Raw genomic sequence first — 23,736 nt, 5'->3', positions numbered from 1 at the left:
ATTACGTAATATACGCTGTAATGTGAACGGGGTATTAAGTAACTCTAAGGCCGGAAGGTCCCGAAGAAACGTGCTCAACTTTTTGGCTCAGCTCTGGTACTATCTTCGGTCCCAAGCTAATCGATGCACCCCTCGAAACATAGGAAAATCTACGAACCCCTCATTTTATCTGTCAAACTTTCATAGTGAATCAAAACAAACATTGTGTAGTACTAGAATTTTGACTAGAATGGGGTACATTAATCGATTTGCTTGGGACCAATAGGCTAGTCAAGTAGTGAGCCAATTTAAATTCGTTAGTTTCCACCGGTTGACATAACTGAGTTGACCCATCCAGGCTTCTATTGTAGAAAATCGTTAATAATTGAAACCGGTGGAACGATTCGAAAAAATAATTCGTATATTTAGGCAAACGTAAGTCTGATGGACAGCCCTAAGTATGCACCTTTAGAATTGATAAAACAATCCATAAAATATTGGAAAACGTTCCATTAGAAACATCCAAATGATCCATAAAACATTGGAGAAAATCCCTAAAAAAGTGTGGATGATCCATAAAAAATATTAATATTATCAATATTTTATGTAAAACTAAGCAGTAAAATTGTAAAAATGTACCACTAAATGTCTAAAGAATGAGCATTGAAATAGTACCAATTACCCATAAACATATCCATAAATTAGACGTATGTTATGTAGAAATTTTCCAAGGTTTATGGATCAAATTTAAAAAAGGGTCCAAACACGAAAAATATATCCCATATATCGCATAGACTATAATTGGAACACCCCATAATAGGAACGTCTACCAATAACTGGAACACCTACCCTAGGTATGATCCATAAAATTAACATTTATTTTTCATATTTTCTTAAGAAGATTATTATAGAAGCTTCTTTTAGAAGCTAATTCTAGACGCTTGACCATCGCTCCGCACCTCTACTTAAAACACACGGCAGGACAGTAAATCTAAGTAGTTACGCAGTAATGGAGCAATTTCTCATGGTTTATGGATCAAAATTAATAATATAGTGACCAAAACGTGAATAATATACGTCTAATTTGTGGATCATGACTGTTCGGAATATCGGGATAACCGCCAAGCCCGGCGACAACCCTGTGGGTGATTCGGAGAGCTATGGTAACGGTCGCTGTCAGAAATGACAGACCTCAGGTTTGGTTTAACGGAACTCTGAGTTTAGATTGTTCAAAGTAAAAACGAAAAAAATGAGAAGAAGGTACAATTCCAAACCATCTACAACACGTTTTACAGCTAAATTAAGTTAATTTCCTAAATTTATTACTATACCTATCGTTTAATTAAATTGTTTTTTTTTTTTTTTTTTTTTTTTTTTAACTCTTTATTTGTTCCAAATTCAAAATAAATTACATTTCATTTTAACCTAGGTGCTCCAGTTACTGCAGTAACTTACCAGCCTTAATTGTTATGATATATATCTAAGTGTTTTTACATTGTTCATGTCTTGGCAATTCAGTATTTTAAACAGGTTTTTTAACCTGCATGTCAGTATAACAATTGATATCTTAAAACTAAACACTAAAACTAAATCTTATCTAAGTATAAAGGGAATTAATCGTTGCAATTGAGGATTGCAACGATTTTTGCCTGAAATTATTAATTATTTTGTTGGACATTTGTGCTAAAGTCTCAACATTCGAAATTCTATGTACTTCGGTTGTACTGTACCAGGGAGGCAACTTCAAAATCATTTTCAGAATTTTGTTCTGAATCCTTTGAAGTGCTTTTTTCCTGGTAGTGCAACAACTAGACCATATTGGCACAGCGTAAAGCATGGCCGGTCTAAAAACTTGTTTAAATATTAGAAGTTTATTCGTCAGGCAAAGTTTGGATTTCCTGTTTATAAGAGGATACAAACATTTAATATATTTGTTACATTTGGCTTGAATGCCCTCAATGTGATCTTTAAAAGTTAATTTTTGGTCAAGAACTAATCCAAGATATTTCACTTGGTTTGACCAGGAAATTGGAACTCCGTTCATAGTGACTATGTGACTACTACTAGGTTTCAAAAACGAAGCTCTAGGCTTATGTGGAAATATTATAAGTTGAGTTTTGGAAGCGTTGGGAGAAATCTTCCATTTTTGTAAATAAGAAGAGAAAATATCTAAACTTTTCTGCAGTCTGCTGCAAATAACACGAAGACTTCTTCCTTTAGCGGAAATGCCTGTGTCATCAGCGAACAAAGATTTGTGGCAACCCTGAGGCAAATCAGGGAGGTCCGAAGTGAAAATGTTATACAATATAGGCCCAAGAATGCTACCCTGAGGAACTCCTGCCCTAACAGGTAGTCGATTAGATTTGGAATTTTGATAATTTACTTGAAGAGTTCTGTCAGTTAAATAATTTTGAACTAATTTCATAATATAAAGTGGAAAATTAAACTTTTTCAATTTAGCAATCAAACCTTCATGCCAAACACTGTCGAATGCTTTTTCTATGTCTAGAAGAGCAACTCCAGTTGAGTGGCCTTCAGATTTGTTTGAACGAATTAAATTGTTAACTCTTAAGAGTTGATGAGTAGTTGAATGCCCATGGCGAAATCCAAACTGCTCATCTGCAAAAATTGAGTTCGTATTGATGTGAAGCATCATTCTATTCAAAATTATCTTTTCAAAAAGTTTACTTATTGAAGAAAGCAAACTTATTGGACGGTAGCTAGAAGCTTCAGCTGGATTTTTATCCGGCTTCAAAATTGGAACAACTTTTGCATTTTTCCATTTATCAGGAAAGTATGCCAAATGGAAACATCTGTTAAATAATTTTACCAAGAAAGACAAGGTACTCTCTGGGAGTTTTTTGATGAGGATATAGAAAATTCCATCATCACCTGGAGCTTTCATATTTTGAAAATTTTTAGTTATAGACCTTACTTCGTCCAAATCAGTCCCCCAGGAATCATCAAAAATATTTTCCCGAGAGAAAATATTCAGAAAATCCCGAGCAACCTGATTCTCAATAGGACTAGTAAGACCCAAACTGAAATTATGGGAACTCTCGAATTGCTTAGCAAGTTTCTGAGCTTTTTCCAAATTTGTGATCAAAATTTTACCACCTTCTTTAAGCGCTGGAATAGGCTTTTGAGGTTTTTTCAAAATTTTTGTGAGTTTCCAAAAGGGTTTGGAACTCGGGTCTAATTTAGAAATATTATTTTCAAAAGTTTTGTTCCTCAGGGCAGAGAATCGCTTTTTAATTTGTTTTTGCAAATCCCGCCAGATAACTTTCATGGCAGGATCGCGTGTTCTTTGATATTGTCTCCTACGGACATTTTTAAGACGGATCAAGAGCTGAAGATCATCGTCTATTATAATTGAATCGAATTTAACCTCGCATTTTGGTACTGAGGCAGCTCTTGCTTCAACTATAGAAGTAGTCAGAGATTCAAGAGCATAATTAATTTCATCTTTGGTTTGCAAAGGAATGTTTGGATCGAAGTTATATTCCATAAATGTTCGATACTGCTCCCAATCAGCTCTATGGTAATTGAAAGTAGAGCTGTTGGGATTACAAATTATTTCTTGGGATATTTCAAAAGTTACTGGAAGGTGATCAGAACCGAAGTCAGCATGGGTAACCAATTTGCTACAAAGTTGACATGAATCAGTTAAGACCAAATCAATAGTGGAGGGATTTCTTGCAGAAGAAAAGCATGTTGGGCTGTTTGGATATTGAATAGTGTAATAACCTGCAGAACAATCATCAAACAGAATATTACCATTGGAATTGCTTTGAGCATTATTCCATGAGCGGTGTTTTGCATTAAAATCACCAATAATGAAGAATTTAGACCTATGACGGGTAAGTTTCTGGAGGTCACCCTTGAGAAAATTCTTTTGCTGGCCTACGCATTGGAATGGCAAATAGGCAGCTATAAACGTAAGTTGTCCAAATTTTGTTTCAACAGAAACCCCCAAAGTTTCAAAAACTTTGGTTTCAAATGAAGAAAGTATTTTATGTTTGATTCGTCTATGAATAATGATGGCAACGCCACCACAGGGTCCATCAAGACGATCATTTCTATAAATCAAGTAATTTGCGTCCTTTATAACCTTATGGTCAGGTTTAAGGAACGTTTCAGTTATAACGGCAATATGCACGTTATGAACTCTTAAAAAGTTAAATAGCTCGTCTTCATTATCTTTAAGAGATCGAGCATTCCAATTTACAATATTTAATGCTTTAAAATCCATTACTGAATTTTAAAGTCATGACAATATTATTTGCAAATTTTACTCCAGTTTGAATAGCATCAAACATGGAGTTAGATTTAAGCATATCAGAAATCATGTCAATTAATGAATTCTGTAAAAATTCCATTTTGGGGGCAGTAATGCTTCCTAAGTCAAAATTGTCAAAATTTCCATTAGAACGTTGGTTAGTATTTTGATTTCTACCCGCTGCAATAGCAGCATAGGTAGCTCCATTAACTCGCTGAACATTGTTAGCAGCGAGGGGAGTAGGTACAGATGAAACATTTGAAGCAGGGGTGATATTTGTACCTACGGGTACGAATGTAGAATTTGTTCCTCGCTGACCGTTGTTAACAGCAGAGGAATTTGTACCTGGTCGGAAACGTGGAGCGTTTCCTACCTGTCGGTTAGAACGAGATTGTAGGATCGCTTTGCGAGTCTTACATTCCCAAAAATTGGATTTGTGGTTTTCACCACAATTTGAACATTTAAATTTCTTAGGATCTTCCTTCACAGGACAGTCGTCCTTTGCGTGAGAGGAATCACCACAATTCATGCATTTAGCTGGCATGTAGCAATTTTTAGTTCCGTGACCCCATCCCTGGCACTTACGGCACTGGGTGAGGTTTTGGAAATTTCCTCCAGTCTTCCTGAAGTGTTCCCACTTCACTCGGACATGGAGCATAAGGCTAGCTTTTTCTAAGGCCTTAAGGTTGTTTAGTTCACTAGACTTGAAGTGAACTAAATAAAAATCATTAGAAATCCCGTTGCGCGAATCGCCAGGACGGGATTTCATTTTCATTTTGATTACTTGGAGTGGCACAACTCCAAGTAATTTTGCCAGTTCATCTTTGATCTGATCCAGGGATTCACCACTGGGCAGTCCTTTCATGACAACCTTGAACACACGTTCAGTTTTGGTGTCGTAAGTAAAAAATTTGTGCTTCTTCTCAGTAAGATACTTGAGAAGACATTTAAATCCGTCCAAGGTTTCAGCCAATACACGGCATTCACCCCGACGTCCAATTTGTAGTGAAAACTTAACTTTCACGAAATTCAAAAGTTCCATGCGAAGAGCATGGAAATCGGTAGTGGTTATCACAATAGGGGGAATCTTTTCCTTCTTGGCATTAAGCCGGGAAAGTTTACTAGAATTTTTCTTGGATGATGGATCATTCTCATCATCCGTGAGCAAATCAAATTGATTACTCAAATTAATTTCTTCAGAAGGGGGGTCAAGAGTTTGCCCCTTTCTTTTGCGTTTAGGCGCCATGGCGGCAGTAAATGTTTTATCCAAATCGACTTCCAAGCAGATTACTATAAGAATCTGAAGGATCGAAGAGGAATTTTCCAAATCGATATCCAAGAAGGATTACCTCGGGTAGGGTCCAAACAAGGATCGAAGAGGAATAAGAGGAGTTGAACAAGGTAGAAAATTTTTACAGGTTTAAATTTGTTGTAGCTTTAGGTAGTAGTAACACTTCCTTAAGCAAAAAGCAAATAGATCCGCACGGCAAGAGAGCACGATGCGGACTGTGTTTAATTAAATTGTAGTGATTTGTACTGAACTAGCTACTGAAGTAGGTTAGTTGGAGGGGGAATTCGTGAAAATATTGAATTTAATAACCCTTATACTTGCTTAATCTAGATACTTCAATTTGATCCTAAAATGTGGTAACCTACAATCTGTTCCTAAACGCTATATTTATACTTGATTTACCCAAAGTAACTTGTAAGTAGCTCATTCTACATCGTTTGCGTGACTAACTAAAATAATAAATGAATCCCTAAATCCTAAATCTAGAAAAATCTTTGCTGACGGAAGATAACTCTCGGTTTGAAAAATCTCCCGCTCAGCCTAAAGCCCTCTCGTTAAAGTATGGACTACTGTCACCACAAAACTGAAAAAAGCTGTTCCAATCGAGCAAAGCGGTGCATTTTGACGGTTCGATTGGAACAACTTTTGACAGACGTCCATACTTTTACTGTAGGACTTTAGCTCAGCCTCCTATCGCTTTTTATGGAGGAATTTCTCTTCCTCCAGCGCTTTCTCCATTGCGCATTTCTCCTGCTGCAACTGGTCTAGGGGTTCCTCCAGGCTGATCTCATTGGTACTTTCTTTTGCAGATTCGGATCCGGCATCACTCCTCGCACTATTCTTTCTGCTATGTGGTTTCTTTGGGACAGATTTCTTGGTTCCTTTCGGCACATTCAGCATATGTGTGCACTTCGAGCACGTCTACGGAACCTCCTTTACAGCTGTTGTCTTACCAGCACAACTATAATGGGTCCAGAAATCGCAGACATCACACTGGACCATATCATTTACGTGGTCATGGCCTTCACAAAGCGTACAGTTTTAATCGCTGTTCTGTTCTTTACTTAACGGTGGTGTTGATCCCTATGACATTTTGAAGTTATATCCGATGTTGTTCTTCAAGAATGTTCGGATTTATGAAAGCAACTTCCTCAGAGCAGTCTCGTTTTGGACAGCTTGAAGCTGAAATTGGTTTTATTATAAGCATTAAGATTGGTTTAGATTTTATATTAGTTAATCGTGCGCAAACTTGATTTTCTAAGGATCACTTTCTTTGGTTTAAGGTTCACTGCTAAATGTGTTATGGATCAATTGCAATATGTTTATGGGTAATTCGTACAATTTCTCATTCTTTAGAAATTAAGCGGTACATTTTAACAATTGTGTTGCTAAATTTTGCATAAAATATGGATCATATTGATATTTTTTATGGATCATTCACACTTGTTTAAGGATTTTCTCCGATGTTTTATGGATCATTAAGAGGTTTTTATGGAACGTTTTCCAATATGTTATGGATCATTTATTGGTTTTTATATTCAAAAATGTGTTTGCCAGTCTTATGCGGTTCGGAAGACAATGTTAACTATGTTCGGATATTTCATTTCATTGTAATAGCTTCTTGTAACCAATAATGAACGATTTTCGGCCGTAGCTTGTTGTGATGTAAGGGGCACCTTACACTATTGAGCGTAATGAATTTCGGTTAAAAGGATGGGTACGTAAAAGAAGTAATATTTGAGTTTTGTGAAAGACGTGTTGATTGAAAATCCATATCAAATTCTTCCCAAAAGCAATTGTTGTCGTCGTCGGTGAGGTCGTCGCCGGGAAACATAATAACAACAAATTGAACGGAAACTGGATCGTAATTGTTTTGTGATATAAGGAGCTCGGTGGCCTAGTGACAACCGATTTTGCTTACTTTGCAGAAGACCGTGGGTTCAAACCCAAGCTCCTTTGTGCTATTGAATCGCTAGGACATCAATTCAGCACAACGGATCCTGCTGCAATACCAACCTTTTTATCCAACATCCCAGTGATTTCTCGTGGAAGTGCAGAGGTGTTCTCGGCTTTCATTAAAGCGAGTATTACGTCAACATATTCCTACCCATTTCTTTCTTGACCAGCATTCGGACGTAGCCAGCGCTGATATTGCCTAATTTTAGATCACCAGTATTTACACATTGAGGATGAATGCTAGTCCGCAAGCAACCTATTGGTTCTCTGTGTAATTACAGCTGATCTGGCAATAACGGAGTTGCATCCTTGGGCGGTCAATCATGCTAATACTCATGCTCATGATTTATAAAAAAAATGAAGTTTGTCAATTTTATTGATTTCTTACGTGTAACGACTTGCTCTGCTGTAAAAAAAACCAGGAAAAAATCTACCGACTTCGGTGATCCGAATTAAGTGTGCAGGAGATGCAGAAATGTATTCGGTCTCTTCCCGCATAAACGCGAACCATCACATGACCTTACCGATAATGGTTATAAATTGTTTATAATTCCCTGCTAAACTTCAACTGAAATGGTTATGGAACTTTACATGAACGTTTGTGTGATAAAGTTTTAACCTTATGTATTATGGTTTTTTGGAAGTGGACCTTACAAATAATGGGTTGTTAAGAACCATTACCATTCCAAATTCTTGTTTTCTCCATACATTTTCGGAAAGAGAACTATATTAGAACGTTTTTACTTATGGTTTGAGAACATTAATGGTTATGGTTATGGTAGTCAGTAAGGTCCATTAATGGTTTTGTATTATCACTCAACTTTACGTGAAATATATCGTGAATTGATAATCAGTAATTTACAGGCAACCAATTCGCGATATATTCCACATAAAGTTGATCGATGTTACAAAACCATTCATGGACCTTACTGGTTACCATAACCATTACCATTAATGTTCTCAAACCATAAGTTAAAAGGTTTTAGTATAGTTTTCTTTCCGAAAATGTATGGAGAAAACAAGAATTTTGAATGGTAATGGTTCTTAACAACCCATTATTTGTAAGGTCCACTTCCAAAAAACTATAATACTTAAGGTTAAAACTTTATCATTATCGGTAGAACTGTTTCAAACACACAGTTGGTACTTGAGCGGGTCGGTTTTCATCTCTTTTTGCCAGTGGTGGCGGGGGGGGGACACCCCTCACCATCCCTCTCCAAAGGGGGAGTTTGGTAAAGAGAGATGAAAAAACCGATTTGTACCTTCCTTAAAAGTTGTCCTAGCTCTCTATTCTAATATCTATATGCAATCTTCACACTGCCGTACTCTAACGGAACTATCAACTCTATGCTTTCATCTACTCCATCTATCGTATAAAAATTACCACTACAGTCTGTTATTTGAAATTAGCATCTTCAACTAGGTTGAATATGTCAAACACATTCATTGCAACCTGTTCTTGTATCCTACCAATTCAAAATATGATCATGGCATCTAATTATTACATAATTTAAAAAAACATTGTTTTAGCTGAAATGAGTATTTGCAACCAGTGCTGTAAATTCTCAAAATCATTTGAACATTTTTGAGGAAAATGAGAAAAGTAGCTATTCGCTATCGAAGGGGACCTCCTCCGAATGGGTGATATCAGTTGGTTAGTCATTTGACGAAGGCATGGATCATTCTCATTTGAGAAATCTCGCGTCACTTTTCAAATAGACCAATGTAACAAATGTAAACAAATCGAGTTAAGCGATACAAACTATTGCTATTCTATCAGTGTATGTGATACAAAAACATCCATCCAAATTTACTTTCATTTATTTAAGATAATCATAGGTCAAAAATTGTCCAATGTACAGTTTGAAATGATGGGTACATGATTGTTACTTCGGTCATTCGGACTGCCTAACATGATTGGTGCTCATTTTCCAAAGGCGGGGCCAATCTAAAGTTAGGTACTATACTCTGAAATCTGTGAAAGGGAATCTAGTATCATGTAGACAAAACGTCCAATGTAACAGTCATTGATTATGTCATTGAGAAAAATCGTCCAATGTAACATGTCCGATGTACAACTCGACTTGTCAAAACGTCCTATGTGGTTTTTTCTATGTTGTAGCATGAAATTCAAAGTAAAATTTGTGATTTTACCGTTTCTTCTGAATTTTCAACGTTATTATACACTGACTACATTAAAAATAGTATTGCAAACTGTATTGTTTTTAAACAGTTAAAATAAAAATCTGTCGAACTTCAACTTCGATTTTCTCAAAATGGTGGATATGTTACATTGGTCTATTTGAAAAGTGACGCGAGAAATGCTATATATAATTCAATTGAGTGTAACCTATACATAAACGGAGCTCTGGTCGACATTCAGGCGAAAAAGCTAAGCCAACCCGACACTACCTGACTTCTACCGAACTCCAACCCGATGTTGACCCGACATTCCCAAGTAACAATTTTGGTTTTATGAGGGTTCTGTAGACCATCATTTGGACTTGTAGAATGCTATAAAACCTCTATAAAGCTTGCAATGTTACTTGGGTTGACCCGACATAAACCAAAAATCGACCCGACAACAACACGACATTGGGTCGACATCGACCTTAAATTATCCTTACATTGATCCGACATCGGGTCGACTTGTCTGTTCGGGACCATTTTGCTGGATTTCTTCCATACTCCACTGGCGTATATCAAATGATAGTGAGTGACTCAATTGACAGTGACAATGAGCTTCGAATGAGAAAGGGGCTCTTCAAATTATGGCCATGTGAGAATTAGTTTACACAGAATTAATTGAATGGTTGTATTGGTTCATCTTCAATCTTTTTTTTTTTTCCTTTGGTTTGTTTTTTTCCGTCGATCTTGTTTTCCGTGCTGAGCACCAATGCTACCGACGTGCCAGGAAGGCAGCTCCCACACCTGGACCCTACCTATCGACCCATCAACTCATGAACCGGGGACCAACGGCTTTACTTCCCATCCGAAGGAAGGCGTGATCAGAGATGTTATGCCTCAGAACATCCCGGCGGCGCCGACTGGGATTGAAATAAGTTCATCTTCAATCGAATGATATGAAAATTTACAGCACTGTTTGCAACCTTGCTTGCAGCAACGGGTATCGAACTAACAATCCTTCCCTTGCTTATTGTCGATGGTTATAAGGATGTGACCAGCACTGTTTTGACTATATAAATTAATGATCCATCGATATTTCTGCATATTCCCCTTCCTTTGAAAAAAATAATCTTGACTTAAAATGACTCAAATCCGAGAAAAACGTATGCTCTACAATGTTGTATGTTTTACATGTGAAAAGTTACACGCTTATAGGAAAGCCTGCATAGAAAAAAAAACATAAGAAAGAGTTAATCTCTAATTCGGGATACTACTCCAACCTTATGTAATATGGTTGCACCATATCGGATATTGTTATTATATAGTTCCTGTTTAGTAGGGAGGTACCAATCATGCTAGATTCTTTTTACTCATTGCAGACTTTGAACAAATTGGGGACATTATCGAAAGTAGTATAATTTATTCAATATATTTTCAGACATTTTCTTGAATAAATTTAATGATTTTAGGCATGTCAGTTAGTAATATTTAACAGATAGTTATGTGAAGGTGTAAAGCCACTTCATTTGGTCTTTAATGAATGTAGAAGTATGCAGTTTTATCCAGAAACAAGCATTTACAAATCCTTTATGATATGATGACATAACATGTGATTGAAATGATTAACTAATTTTCAATACACACACTTTTCCAGTGGCTAACTTCCCTGAGATTTACTCATTTAAAAAAATCTCCACTCCCAGACTCAATTAGTCCAACAAAACTGGCCCCTCAGCAGCAACCAGCTAACCATCACAACACCTTTCATCCCATGTGAACTCCATTCTCGATTGAATCCTACTACCAAACCACAAACCGCCCAAACCCGCAAATAGAACGCCCTCTCGAAGAGTCGAACGACCCACCGACTGCAGCACCACTCCAAAAGAGGAAACGGTGCGTCCGGTTCTACTGTTTGGTCATGCAATTTATAAAATTATTACTTTTTCACCCGGGCTCCAATGTTGGTCTTCTCTCCCTTAACCATACGTACATAAAATACGTGCCAACTATCTACAACCCAAATGGAAAAGATAGAGAAGAACGAGAGTGGTTTTCTTTCATATTTCAGGAAAAAAAAACTACAACACACATATAAAACCGGACTCGGTCCGTTTCCGAAAATTGCACTTCTCCGAGGGAAAACGTTTTCTCACCACGACTGCTGCCGCCAGACTCCGGCAATTGGCCGACACCAACTGAAATTTTAATCTAAATCTATTTATCTAAACTTGTTTGATTAGTTTCCTTTCTTCGTCGGTTGACCAGAAACAAGTTCCTCCGCACCATCCATCGTCATCAACATCATCTGAGCCGGAGTCGGAATCGTCGTCGTCGTCGTCGTCGTCATCGTGGCTGTCAGAAAAATGTGCATCCAGGGGTGGAATTCCTAACGAACTGACCAGTTTTGCTGCGTCTGGAAGATAGATTATTTTCTCACGGCTCGTCTCCGGACGTTTTGGAGCGGGAAAACCGGTACGAACTGGTTTTTGGATTTTTTAAGATGAGTGTGACCGATTCTTCTGTTGGGAGGATGCTGCATCTTGTTGTACCAATGGATCAAATGACGTGATTGTACATTTTTTTTTTCGAAGGAGGGAAACCCTCCTGTTGAGTATTTTATTTGCTTAAGCAAATACTCGTACCACACTATTTTTAAATTCATAGTTGCATGTACATTTTGCAATGCAAGACGAGTAGCCAGAGCTATGATGGTAGGAGGAAATAGCCATCATTCAGCCGACGCCTCCCAGCCCCCAAGTCCTTGGGCTGACATGTTGGACCATCTCCCACCAGCGTCGTCGTCGTCGTCGTCGTCGTATGAATACACAGGCGTAACTCAACCTACTAGAAAAGAAAAATAATAGCTACTGCTTAGAGATGGCTCTGGGAAAAACTAACGAAAAATAAAAGAACATCAACAGCCGGAGCAAAAAAGAGGAAGACTTTCCTCTGTGCATCTAAATGCAAATAATGTTTCCAAATAGTGCACTCTCCTTCCAGCAGTAGGTAGGAGTAGTGCTCGTTATTCATCTGACTGGCGTTCCATCCGAACATGAAGGAAGACTATGCTGATGGAATACCAGATGCACCCGGACGGCGTCTTCTTCGCCAACCAACCAACCAACCAACCAACCGGCCAAGAGGATGGACAAGTTGCTGCATTCGGCTAAGCCTGTGCGACCAACCGGTATAGACGGTTGTACTCTCGAGGAAGATTGAGGATTGAACTAGATTTCGCCTCACACCCGGACCAAGCAGTCAACCGGAGGCCGAGCCCCGACCCAGGGAGTGGGTGGTTTATGAATAACCAAATTTCTAAAAAACATGATTTCGAGCATAGAAAACTTGCTCGGGTCCCGGTCGGAGAGTTGAGAACGTGCTGTTGGCCAGCAGCAGAATGTAAACGTGCAAAGTTTTGCTTCATCAGCAGCGTGTGTGTTTGAATTTGTTTGATACATTCAATTGGATTCGTCATCAAAACAAATGCGCATTACATAAGGGCACTGCAAAAGAGATGCAAAGGGAACATTTGATTTCCTGCTGCAGGACGTAATCAAGGTGCACATGATTTTTTTTTTTAGTCTCGAAGCTTGGTGCGTGATTTTTGACTAGCTCGTCGATAACTTTAGTTAGATGTACTCTCGACCAAGTAACCTAAAACGTTGCTGCGTCCAGCAAAACAGGCAATGAAGTTCGATTCATTTGGATAGTTTTTACTGATATAAACATTATGATAAATAATGCGCAAAACAAACGGCGTATATATCAAATGTAAGAGTTGGTTTCTTACATCCACTGTATACGTTTAATATGCGTTTTACGTGGCAGTTCTGACCAGGCTTGCTGAAACTCCTCAAACTCATTGGAGGTTTTAAAACACTCTTGTCCTGCGAGTTTAGCCAGCCCTCACCTCAAGTGAGTGGCGGCAGGAATATGGAAGATGTAAACAAAAACTCCTCGAGAGAGAGGGAGAGTGAGTTTCAGCGAGAGAATGTTTTGACGTGAGGCGCGCTTTTCGAGACTCCGGATGACTTTTTGTTCGCCGCAAGAAGCTCAGAGTTCACCCAGATTGAGAGTAAAAGCGTGTGATAGAAAACATGAACATGAATGGCTGCTTTTTTTTTTAGTTTAAATGATCTTTATTTCAGTTTAACTTGGATGATTACCATATACATTTTACTAAGTGATTTAATTGCTTTCTTCATCAAAATTCAAAATTTGTTTTACAGAATTAGTCCTAGACTTAGTACACGATCGACCACCTTGGTGGGATTGGTTTGTTTTGTTTGCTACTATATGTACAAATTGCTTATTAAACCATGTTCAGAAAGATTGCATTTTTGGATAAATTTGGTTGTCATATCATCAATTTTGGAATCTACTTTGGGAATTTCTGCCGCTTGATGGAGGTCTGCTATTCTTGTGTCGAATGGACGATCTAGCATCATCCTCAGCACTCTATTCTGTGCAACATGGATTTTGTTCCTGTGGGTCTGAGCGCACGATTCCCACACCGGGGCGGCATAGAAGATTGCGGGGGCTATGATCTGTTTGTAGACAGCCAGTTTGTTTTGCCTTGAGAGGCGGGATCTGCGGCAAATGAGCGGATACAAACACCAAACCAAGGCGGAGCACTTAACTAGGGTTTTCTCTATGTGCGAGCGGAACAGGAGCTTCTCATCGAACAACATCCCGAGATAAGTAACATCAGCGGACCACTCGACCCTTGTGCCATCCATTATTACGGTACAGGAGGGAGACGGTTTAAGTTTTGGCGATTGTCTGTGAAGGAACATGATCGCTTGGGTTTTCGAGGCGTTGATTTTGATTTTCCACGTGGTGTAAAGGTGTCAAGGCATCGTTGGAGCTTGTTCGTAATTTCACGAGGCATCCTACCCTTGACGGCTATCGCGGTGTCATCTGCGAACTGGAAGAACACGCAACCGTCTCCTAGAGGAGGGATGTCCGACGTGTAGATGCTGTAAAGCAGTGGTCCCAGCAGACTCCCTTGCGGAACACCTGCTGGGATCGGAAATTGTCCCGAAAGGGAACTATTCAACGACACCCTGAACGACCTTTGCTGGAGATAGTTACGGGTGATTTTCACAAGGTATGGTGGAAAGTTGGAGTTACAAAGCTTGTATATAAGTCCGTCGTGCCAGACATTGTCAAACGCCTTTTCGACGTCTAACAAGGCCATGGCTGTGGACTTGGATACAGCTTTGTTACTTCGGATGTTATTCATCACCCGCACTAGCTGATGATTGGTGGAATACCCTTACGGAACCCGAACTGTTCCGGAAGAAGAATGTCATGTTCCTCCACAAACTTGTTCAGTCGGCTGAGGATCAATTTTTCGAACAGCTTGCTCAGCGCTGAGAGCAGGCTAATCGGTCTGTAGCTTGACGGTAGTGAAGGGTCTTTCCCAGGTTTGCGGATTGGGATGATATTTGCCACCTTCCAGATGCTTGGAAAGTAGTGCAGCTCGAAGCATCTGTTGAGGATGGCAGCCAGCAGCGAGTGGACCATCGGGCTGAGATTTTTCAACGCTAGGTTGAATATTCCGTCAAATCCGGGAGCCTTCATGTTCTTACTGTATTTCAGCGCTGAGCAAATTTGTTCTTCTGTAATCCGTTCTTCTGGAGGGACGGCACAAGGGGAGGCATCTAACGTCTGGACGCACTGCACAACCTGGTTCTCGAGTGGACTTGGGATTGTAGAGCCAAGCAAATGCGACTGGGCAATGTGCTCCCCAATTGCATTGGCCTTCTCTTCGTTGGTGATAAGCCGTTCGTCATTGACTCTAAGTGGTGGAATGGGCTTGGGGTGAGACTTCAGCACCTTGGCAACCTTCCAGAATGGTCTGGAACGGTCGTCCAGGTTCTGAACGAGCCGCCCGAAACTCTCGTTCCGGATTGAGACCATTCTGGAAGCGATCTGCCGATTCAGATCGACCATTTCGTATTTACGCTGCAGATCCCCAGTCCGCTGAAACTGGCGTCTACGAACATTTCTGAGCCGAATCAAGAGTTTGGTGTGGGAATCAATTGCTTGAAACTTACCCCTCACAGGAACTCGTCGAACGCACTCTTCGTCAGCCACGGATATGGCTTGATGGAGACCCTCCAGGGCCCGGTCGATGTCATCCACTGTGTCGAGCGGTGGGTTGTCGTCGATGTGGCGGTGGACCACGCGCTGAAACTGGACCCAGTTGGCTTGATGGTAGTCCTTCCGCAGGCACGGTGCAGGAGCCACGTTGCAGCCCAGCTCGGTCAGCACCGGTTGGTGGTCCGAACTGAATGGCTGCAAACCTCACTCTCATTTTATACCCCTTCTCTCACAAGCTCTGAAGCTCAGTGGAATGATTTGGCAGTAGACAGTCTAACCCCTCAAAAAAATGCTACGCTCTGCTCATTTCAAACTCGCGAGCGAGGCTCCATCAAGCCTGGTTCTGACAAAGTATTGTAGCAAAAAATCACCGTTTTCCTGATTCAATATTATCGTACACATTTAGTATTATCTTATCCATCTTAGCACAACCGAGCAGTTGGCAACAAGTTTTATAAACATCTCAGCAAATATTACATTTGATTGCTGAGATTCAGTGAAAAATTTCCGATACTCAGCAATCAAACGTCACTTTTACTGAGATCTCAGTTAAACTGGGTTTCCGGGAGCTCGGCTGTGCAAATCTCGTTCAAAATTGCCTAGCTTTACAGTGAAACTGTAAGTAAAATACCATTACAGCATGATTATTTAGGTCTTATGAATTGATGGAAATCACCTAAAAGCAAAGCCAACAATAATTTAATAATATTTATTTCAAAACCGTAGGATTACAAGATTCCAAAATGCGGCGATTCTTTTAAAACTTGAATATAGTGATATTGAAAGAGTGATGATAAATGTGCATGCCACCCAAGTGCACTGTGGCTGTGCAAGTTGAACAGGACCTTGATCGTAATTGTTTAGTGAAATAAGGAGCATGGTGGCCTTGTGGCGACCGATTTTGCTTACTGAGTAAAAAATCATGTTTTTTTTGTAATGTCGGCCTAAATGCTCCTAATTTGGGCCCATACATAAATTCAGCAATTGACTAAATTTTCAATAGCGGCCAAAAATATCCATTAGTACCGTCCTAATGACGAGTTCATCTGGATAAAATTGATAAATAGCTGATTATTAGCGAAGGGCCCAATCTTAGATCCATAGACCAACATAAGAGCCTTTTCCCCTTTATCAATAGATTGATTACATAACAATTGAAATTATTTAACAAGGTTTCAGTTCAGGTAAATCTTGTCCGTTTTGTTCCGAAAATTCTTTAACCTAACTTAGTACTAACGTTAACTTGGGAAGCCGATTGCCCGCGATGGACTCGGTGTTAGGAACACATTCATCTGCACTCATTCCTCATTATTCATTCTGATCCATTACACTCATACCAAAAATACGCAAGCATACTTTTAGACAAGGAAAAGGGAACCTAACCTATCTTAGCCTAACTTCACCTAATATTAGTGAACGCGCAAAATTCTCCGGAGATTTTCATCTTGTTTCGATGACATCTCAATAACCACTGAACCGATTGTTATCAAATTTTGCACATGTAAACAATTAACTCTAAACTAGTTATACCGTTCCGATTCAAATTTCGGACGATTCAAATTTCGGACACTTTCATTTTTAATTAAATATTACATCCAGTTAGAAACAAAGTAATAATGTTAGATGATCGTGGAGGGCACTAGTCAAAAAAAATTAAAATTTACAAGACATCCCAAGCAACACACTTTCATCATAATAAGTTGCTGCAACTTGCTTGTGACTAAAATAAGTTACATACAAGTAACCACAACTACTCAGTGACAAGTGTGCTGCTAGGGATGTGGATCAACTTTTAAAAGTGTCCGAAATTCGAATTTAAGTGTCCGAAATTTGAATCGGCACGGTACCCAGATTTTCATCAATTTTTACCCACGGATAAAAAAGTTACACACGGATAAAAATGGTGCATTTTTTTCGAGTACTAGCCTTATTTGTTTCAGATTTAGGTAATAAGTTCTGTATCGGTGCTACTATACTATTTCCACCAGTAGCTCCTCCAAGCGATCTATTCATTAATAAGCTATCTACGTTTTTGGTTACTTAAGAGTAACTTCAAACCTGTCTTGATGATAAAAACCTTGTATTTATCTTACGATACGTTTAAATCGAGAGCCTTCCTGTTACTTCTAAGCGAATCCATTCAATAAATCAACATTACTAATAGAGGGGGCCTCAAGTAACCAAAAGTTCTGATAAAAGGCTATTTGTGGCTAAAACAGCTTGGTTGAAGGTGGTCTATACATAGAATTCAAAGCAGCCTCATTTTTAAGTCTTCATAAGAACTTGAAAGTTCCGGTATCATAATTGAAGAGCATTCTAAGCAGCTTATGGTGGGACTTGAAAGTTCGCACTTTTATGAAAGTTAATTCTAAAGTCAGGTCTTTATGAAAGTTATTGCTAAAGGCAAGTATGAACGTATATTGATTTATCAGCATTAGTATTAGCATTGGAGCTGTTTGAAGAAATAAACCCAGTCCATCTGCGTGAGAGCCCCCCCGTGGAGTTTTCAGTGGTGACTTGAATGCGAAACACAACACCGTGATGAGTTTTAAATTGGTGTTTGCCCGCATGGTATTCTAACACATTTGGGGCGCAGTGGTTAACGTTCGTAGATCGCATGCCGAATACACGTGTTCGAATCCAGGAAGTTGCTCTTTTTTATGTTTGGATAGAATATTGATGCATAAATATAGTAATTATGATTTATTTGAGCCATTTCATATTTACGTACATTAAATTTTTTTTTACTTATAAATACTTGTGCGGATTGCTTCCTGTGGGCTATGATGGATCTTTTTAGAAACTTTCAAGTTGCTAAGAAGTTCCGCAGGGAACTTTTAAGATACTTTAAAGTTGCTAAGAAGTTCCGCTGGGAACGTGTGCGGAACTTTGTTGTGGCCATGTTTTCAGCCTTGTCTGAAGTTCCTAAGAAATGCTTATGGATGCTTTTTGGAACTGTTTTTGAACTTCAATTTGCTAGGAGTACACATCGAAATTTCATGGAACTTGAAAATGGGTTTTATCGTTAAATGCCAAGCTTTTGGTTGCTGAACAACAAAAGATTTGTATTTAACCAGGATCTCGAGGTACGATTTGCAGCGTATCTCAAGATGCTGATTAAATACATATATTTTTTCTCCTATAATGTTGTTCATAGTACCAAGATCTTCGATATTATGGTGTTTCAAATCATGCTGGGACGATAGGTCGATGGCTAAAGATTGAAAACTGAAGGTTAAAGGAGTCAAATGGACAAAAGGTTGAAGGAACATAGGTCGATGGACTAAAGATTGAAAGGGCGAATGGTAAAATGAAACATAAAAGACAAACGGCAGAAGATCGAATTACTTTTAGTGGAACCAAACATCGAAAGGTCAAAAGATTAAAGATGCTAATGGTTGAAAATGCAATATATTGACCAATTGAGTAAAAGTGGAGAAAGTAAGTATCAAAGCATCTTATGAGAAGTTTAGCTTTCAGGACTCCCCGAAATCCACCCGAAAACAGGAACCTGTGGACCGAAAGTGGTACTTTTACTGTTGGAAGAGTAGGGTAGGTGGGGTTTAAAAGGGCATGTTGGGTAAGAAGGGAACACACATATAAACATGCATGTACATTTAGGTGCTCTGAGACTGACATATACGATCGTCAGTTTTGAAATAAAATTGAGTCATAACAGACGCGAAATTCTGCTCAATCAATCGTACTTTTCGTAGCGCAACGAAATTTCCAGTCTGGGAGCACTTCGTTTTGTATATTTTTATTAATTTAATTAATTTAATCTAACACTCTTATTCTAGCAGTAAACACATTTGGTCAACATGAAGTCCAATAAGTTTCAAGCATCATTAAAGGAAGGCAAACGATAATTAAAACAATTATTGAATCAAAAGTTCGTCCTGGAAAATGGAATTGTCAGAAACGGGGAATTACGGATTCTTTGAGGAGGAGTATACCACGAAATCAGTTGCAAAAGTTCGGGACAGTCCACGTTGCCTTTTATGAGGTCGAAAATAAAAAGTCGTTGCAATTTGAGGCGCCTGGCAGAGAGGGATTCCAAATCAATCAGCTTGCATTGCTTGGTCGGGATGACTAGGAAGATTGACTGGATCATTTCAGGGGAGCTGATGCAAGGCAAACCTTATAAAACTTTTCTGAATCAATTCAATGGCAAGGGTATTGGATGACATGATTGTTTACGATGGATTAAGTCACGTGTAAAATTAGTGTGCAGGGTTTTTTTTTTTAATTCGTCAAATATCACTGGTTTGATCATGCACTTCTAATTGCTATCTTATTTCATAACAATCGAAACATTAAGTGATTTCCTAAAATTATCATGTGAGTGCAAATAAATAAAAATAATAGACGAACCAACTCAGAGCTGATTTTCTATATGTTCAAATGAAAGAAGACGAACATCAAATTATCCCCACCCTCAAATGAGTTTTGACTTTAATTTTACAGTGAAAAACCTCTTATGAGCGCTACCCAATTTCTGAAGTTCAAATCTTCAGAAATTTTTTTTTTCCTTTATTAACGTGACTTTCAGCCTTAGGCTGGTTCATCTCTAAGATCTTCAGAAATAAAATCACAACGAATGGTGTTTAGAATTGGATTAAAAGTTTCTAAGGCTGATACAATTAATAGTTTCATTTTATGTCTAACATCACTCAAATAGGTTTAGAGGGGAAAAAAATAAATAAAAAATAGTGTACAAACAACTTACATTTTTTACTCTAACTCTTGCTAGTAATTTTAAATTTCTGTACATTATTTCAAGGAATCCAGTTCTTAGTATTTCATTTTTTTTTTTACTGAATGAAATTGTGAGCTATCTAATAAAAACGAAGTTAACATCATGTTTGCCTGTGAACTGGAGCATGCACAAATTAATTATGGTTTTATCCCTTGCATCGATGTGTTCAACTTGAGACACTTTTATGATTCCTCATTGCCTGCTTGGGAGAGTGTTGCTTCAAGAAAATTCTCTCTGATAAATCCATGTGCCCGGTTGCGTTATTATTTTATTCCCCTCCTTTGTTTACACCCGTCTCCAGCGTCCGCATTTCGTACATGGCAAACATTAGCAAATGCGTATATAAGCACACCACCATGGGAAAAGCATAACAATGCGTTACTCTGCCTTGAATATGTGACAGGAGAGTGTGTGAAAATTATGGGAAGTCCGGTTGAGCTTTAATGCTTTTACGCTTTTCCACCCTTTCCAAATGATAAAAACTTATTTTCGGCTAGTGATGCTGACGCTATTAACGGAGAGATGGCACTAGTAGTTCATGCTGAATGAGTTGCTAAAGGGAAATTTTTAGCTTCATCAGGACTTATGTTAGCTTTCTGAACTGAAAATGGTGGTTTGTGGTTTGTACATATCTGATCGTGGAGTAGAATTTTTAGCTTGATGAAGAGCTTTTTTATTTTTCAGTAAATCAAAGAGTTTTTTTTTACAGTTCAGAGTTAGCATTTAAAAATGTGTTCTTTTCATTGGCGGATATTTTGTAGGCTATCGAGACCTCTTATCATATACAAAAATTCAACACGAATGGTTGGATGATAGTCAAGAAATAGTGGTAGGTGAACTGAACCACCCACAACCTTTCGGGAGAATCATGTTAACTGTTGACAATAAAAATCAAACCTACAGAATGATGCGTGGTGCACGGTACCACCCACCGCATATATGGAGGGGTTCTTGTATTCTTGACTGTATGATAGTATCATGCTGGGGTATGGTGGGGTAATTAGTGCCACACGGTAATATGTAGCAAGCTTCGTTTTAAATTTTCTTAACTTAGTTAGGACTATAATTTGGTGGATAAAAATACTTAAAGTTTTTGCCGCACAGATGGCGCAGCGATACATTTTTTTTATTTCGCACGCTACAGGTTTGCTATTGTAGGAATAAGCTTATTGCTTAAATAAAATATATTGTTTGGTGCCAATTCAAATATTTCAAATGTATCTCAATATACTTCAGATATTTTGTGAGGAATGGTAGTCTATTTGATTTTGATATCATTTTGCATTAAAGTGTGCTTTTTTGAGAAAATCCATTCAGATAATAATGTATTTTTAAAAAAATTTATGTGATAGGGGAATTTTTGATTTTTCGTCACTCTAAGCAGCGTCCGCACGTCTATTAGAATTTTTTCAGCGTCACGCACACATCCTCGACATCCTACAAAGGGGAAGTTTGGTAAAGAGAGATGAAAAAAACCGATTTGTACCTTCCTTAAAAGTTGTCCTAGCTCGCTATTCTAATATCTATCTGCAATCTTCACACTGCCGTACTCTAACGGAACTATCAACTCTATACTTTCATCTACTCCATCTATCGTATAAAAATTATCACTACAGTCTGTTATTTGAAATTAGCATCTTCAACTACGTATATCTCTGTTTTATAAAGATGTGCAGCTTTTATGTTTTTAGCAAATTTCATAAACTTTGCCGAAGACAGTAAACCTCTAGCGTGTGAAATGTGCGCAGCGCCATCTTTGCGGCTAAAACTAGATCTGTTTTTATCCATTAAATTATAGAACTAACTCATTCAAGAAATATTGCTCAAAACGTCAACTCAATTGGGTGCAATCCCTGAGTGTTATTATTTTTTTTCCTGCTAGATTTTATTCCTGGCCCACTGTGCAGTGGTCGCCCGGCATAGTGATTTATTACACGTACCAACGATGTCTACACACTAAATGCACTGTACTACTTACTTACCCGCAGTATTCTGAAGTTCGACTGCCCCATCTGGGTGTCGTATCATATCTGTCGGGACTTGCGTATCGAACGGGTGCAGAGAAGTTCAATTATATACGCTTAATCCCAACGACCTCGGTAGGGATTGAACCCAGACACACTGGGGTGTAAGATGATGATGATGATGATGATGATGGTCCCACCTCTTACCCCTACAAAGGTTTGAGCTGGACGATTTATCTTTAAGATAGTTGAATATGACATTTTAACCAGGTTGGCAAACAAAATCGAACTGGTTTCAGTTACAGATATAGATTCCCTCTAAAGTTTACAGTTGCTTCACAGCGATATAAATGTGGAAAAGCTCAGGCGTCCACCTCTTAGTTCGCCTTTTTGTCCACCTAAAATATTCATAAGTATTACAAGCAATCAAGAGTTAATGAACAATCAACAAAGCATCCTATTACACTAGTAACCCCGCAATCTGATGCTATCATAATTTTCAGCAATGTCAGGAATGCTCACGAACCCCTAACATTTGCCAGAAAACTTACTACTAACTCAAGGTATCTTTCAAATAAGCTTCAAAATTGCATTTTTTTTTTTATCAAATGTTAAATTCAGTCCTCTATATCCGTAATACGCGCGCGAGGCTCAAACCTTTGTAGACTACTTTTTTTTTTTTTATTAATCTACTATAAAATCAAATATTAAAAATCCATCATCACCCTCGTGGCGAACAGAAATAGTTTTTGCAGTGCTACAATAATTATTAAAAAGTCGTTATGACAGCTATCCATATAAAATAATCCGTTAGAGATAACTTCGTCAAGATACATAATTTGTCAATTCATAAAAAAATCACTGGATAACTGTTCAAAAGTTAGTTTTAACGTGTGAAATGCAGTGTCTTTTAAATTCTGTAAGTGTTGCTAAACGTTTGATATGTCTAGGCATCGAATTGAAAACATTTATTCCTTTATAATATAATGAATTTTGTGAAGCACAAGTCAAGAAATGTGGTGTTCTTATTTCAACCGCGTTTCTAGTATTATATCTATGAAAGTCACTTCCTCTTTCAATTCGATCACACAAATATCGAGGCAGAAAACCGTTAACTACTTTAAAAATGAACACCATAGTCAAATATACAATTCTTTGCTTCACCGACAACCATTGTAAGGCGTCTAACATCAAAGTTGAGGAAGTGAATCTATTACATCTTAAAATCAAACGCATTACTTTATTCTGCAAACGCTGTAATCTCGATATT

The sequence above is a fragment of the Ochlerotatus camptorhynchus genome, unplaced genomic scaffold, assembly GCF_037179485.1.
Source record: "Ochlerotatus camptorhynchus isolate MF236.1 unplaced genomic scaffold, CSIRO-AGI_Acam_v1.1 ptg000066l, whole genome shotgun sequence".
Taxonomy (NCBI): Eukaryota; Metazoa; Arthropoda; class Insecta; order Diptera; family Culicidae; genus Ochlerotatus; species Ochlerotatus camptorhynchus.
Note: the sequence above shows the minus strand (reverse complement) of the source record.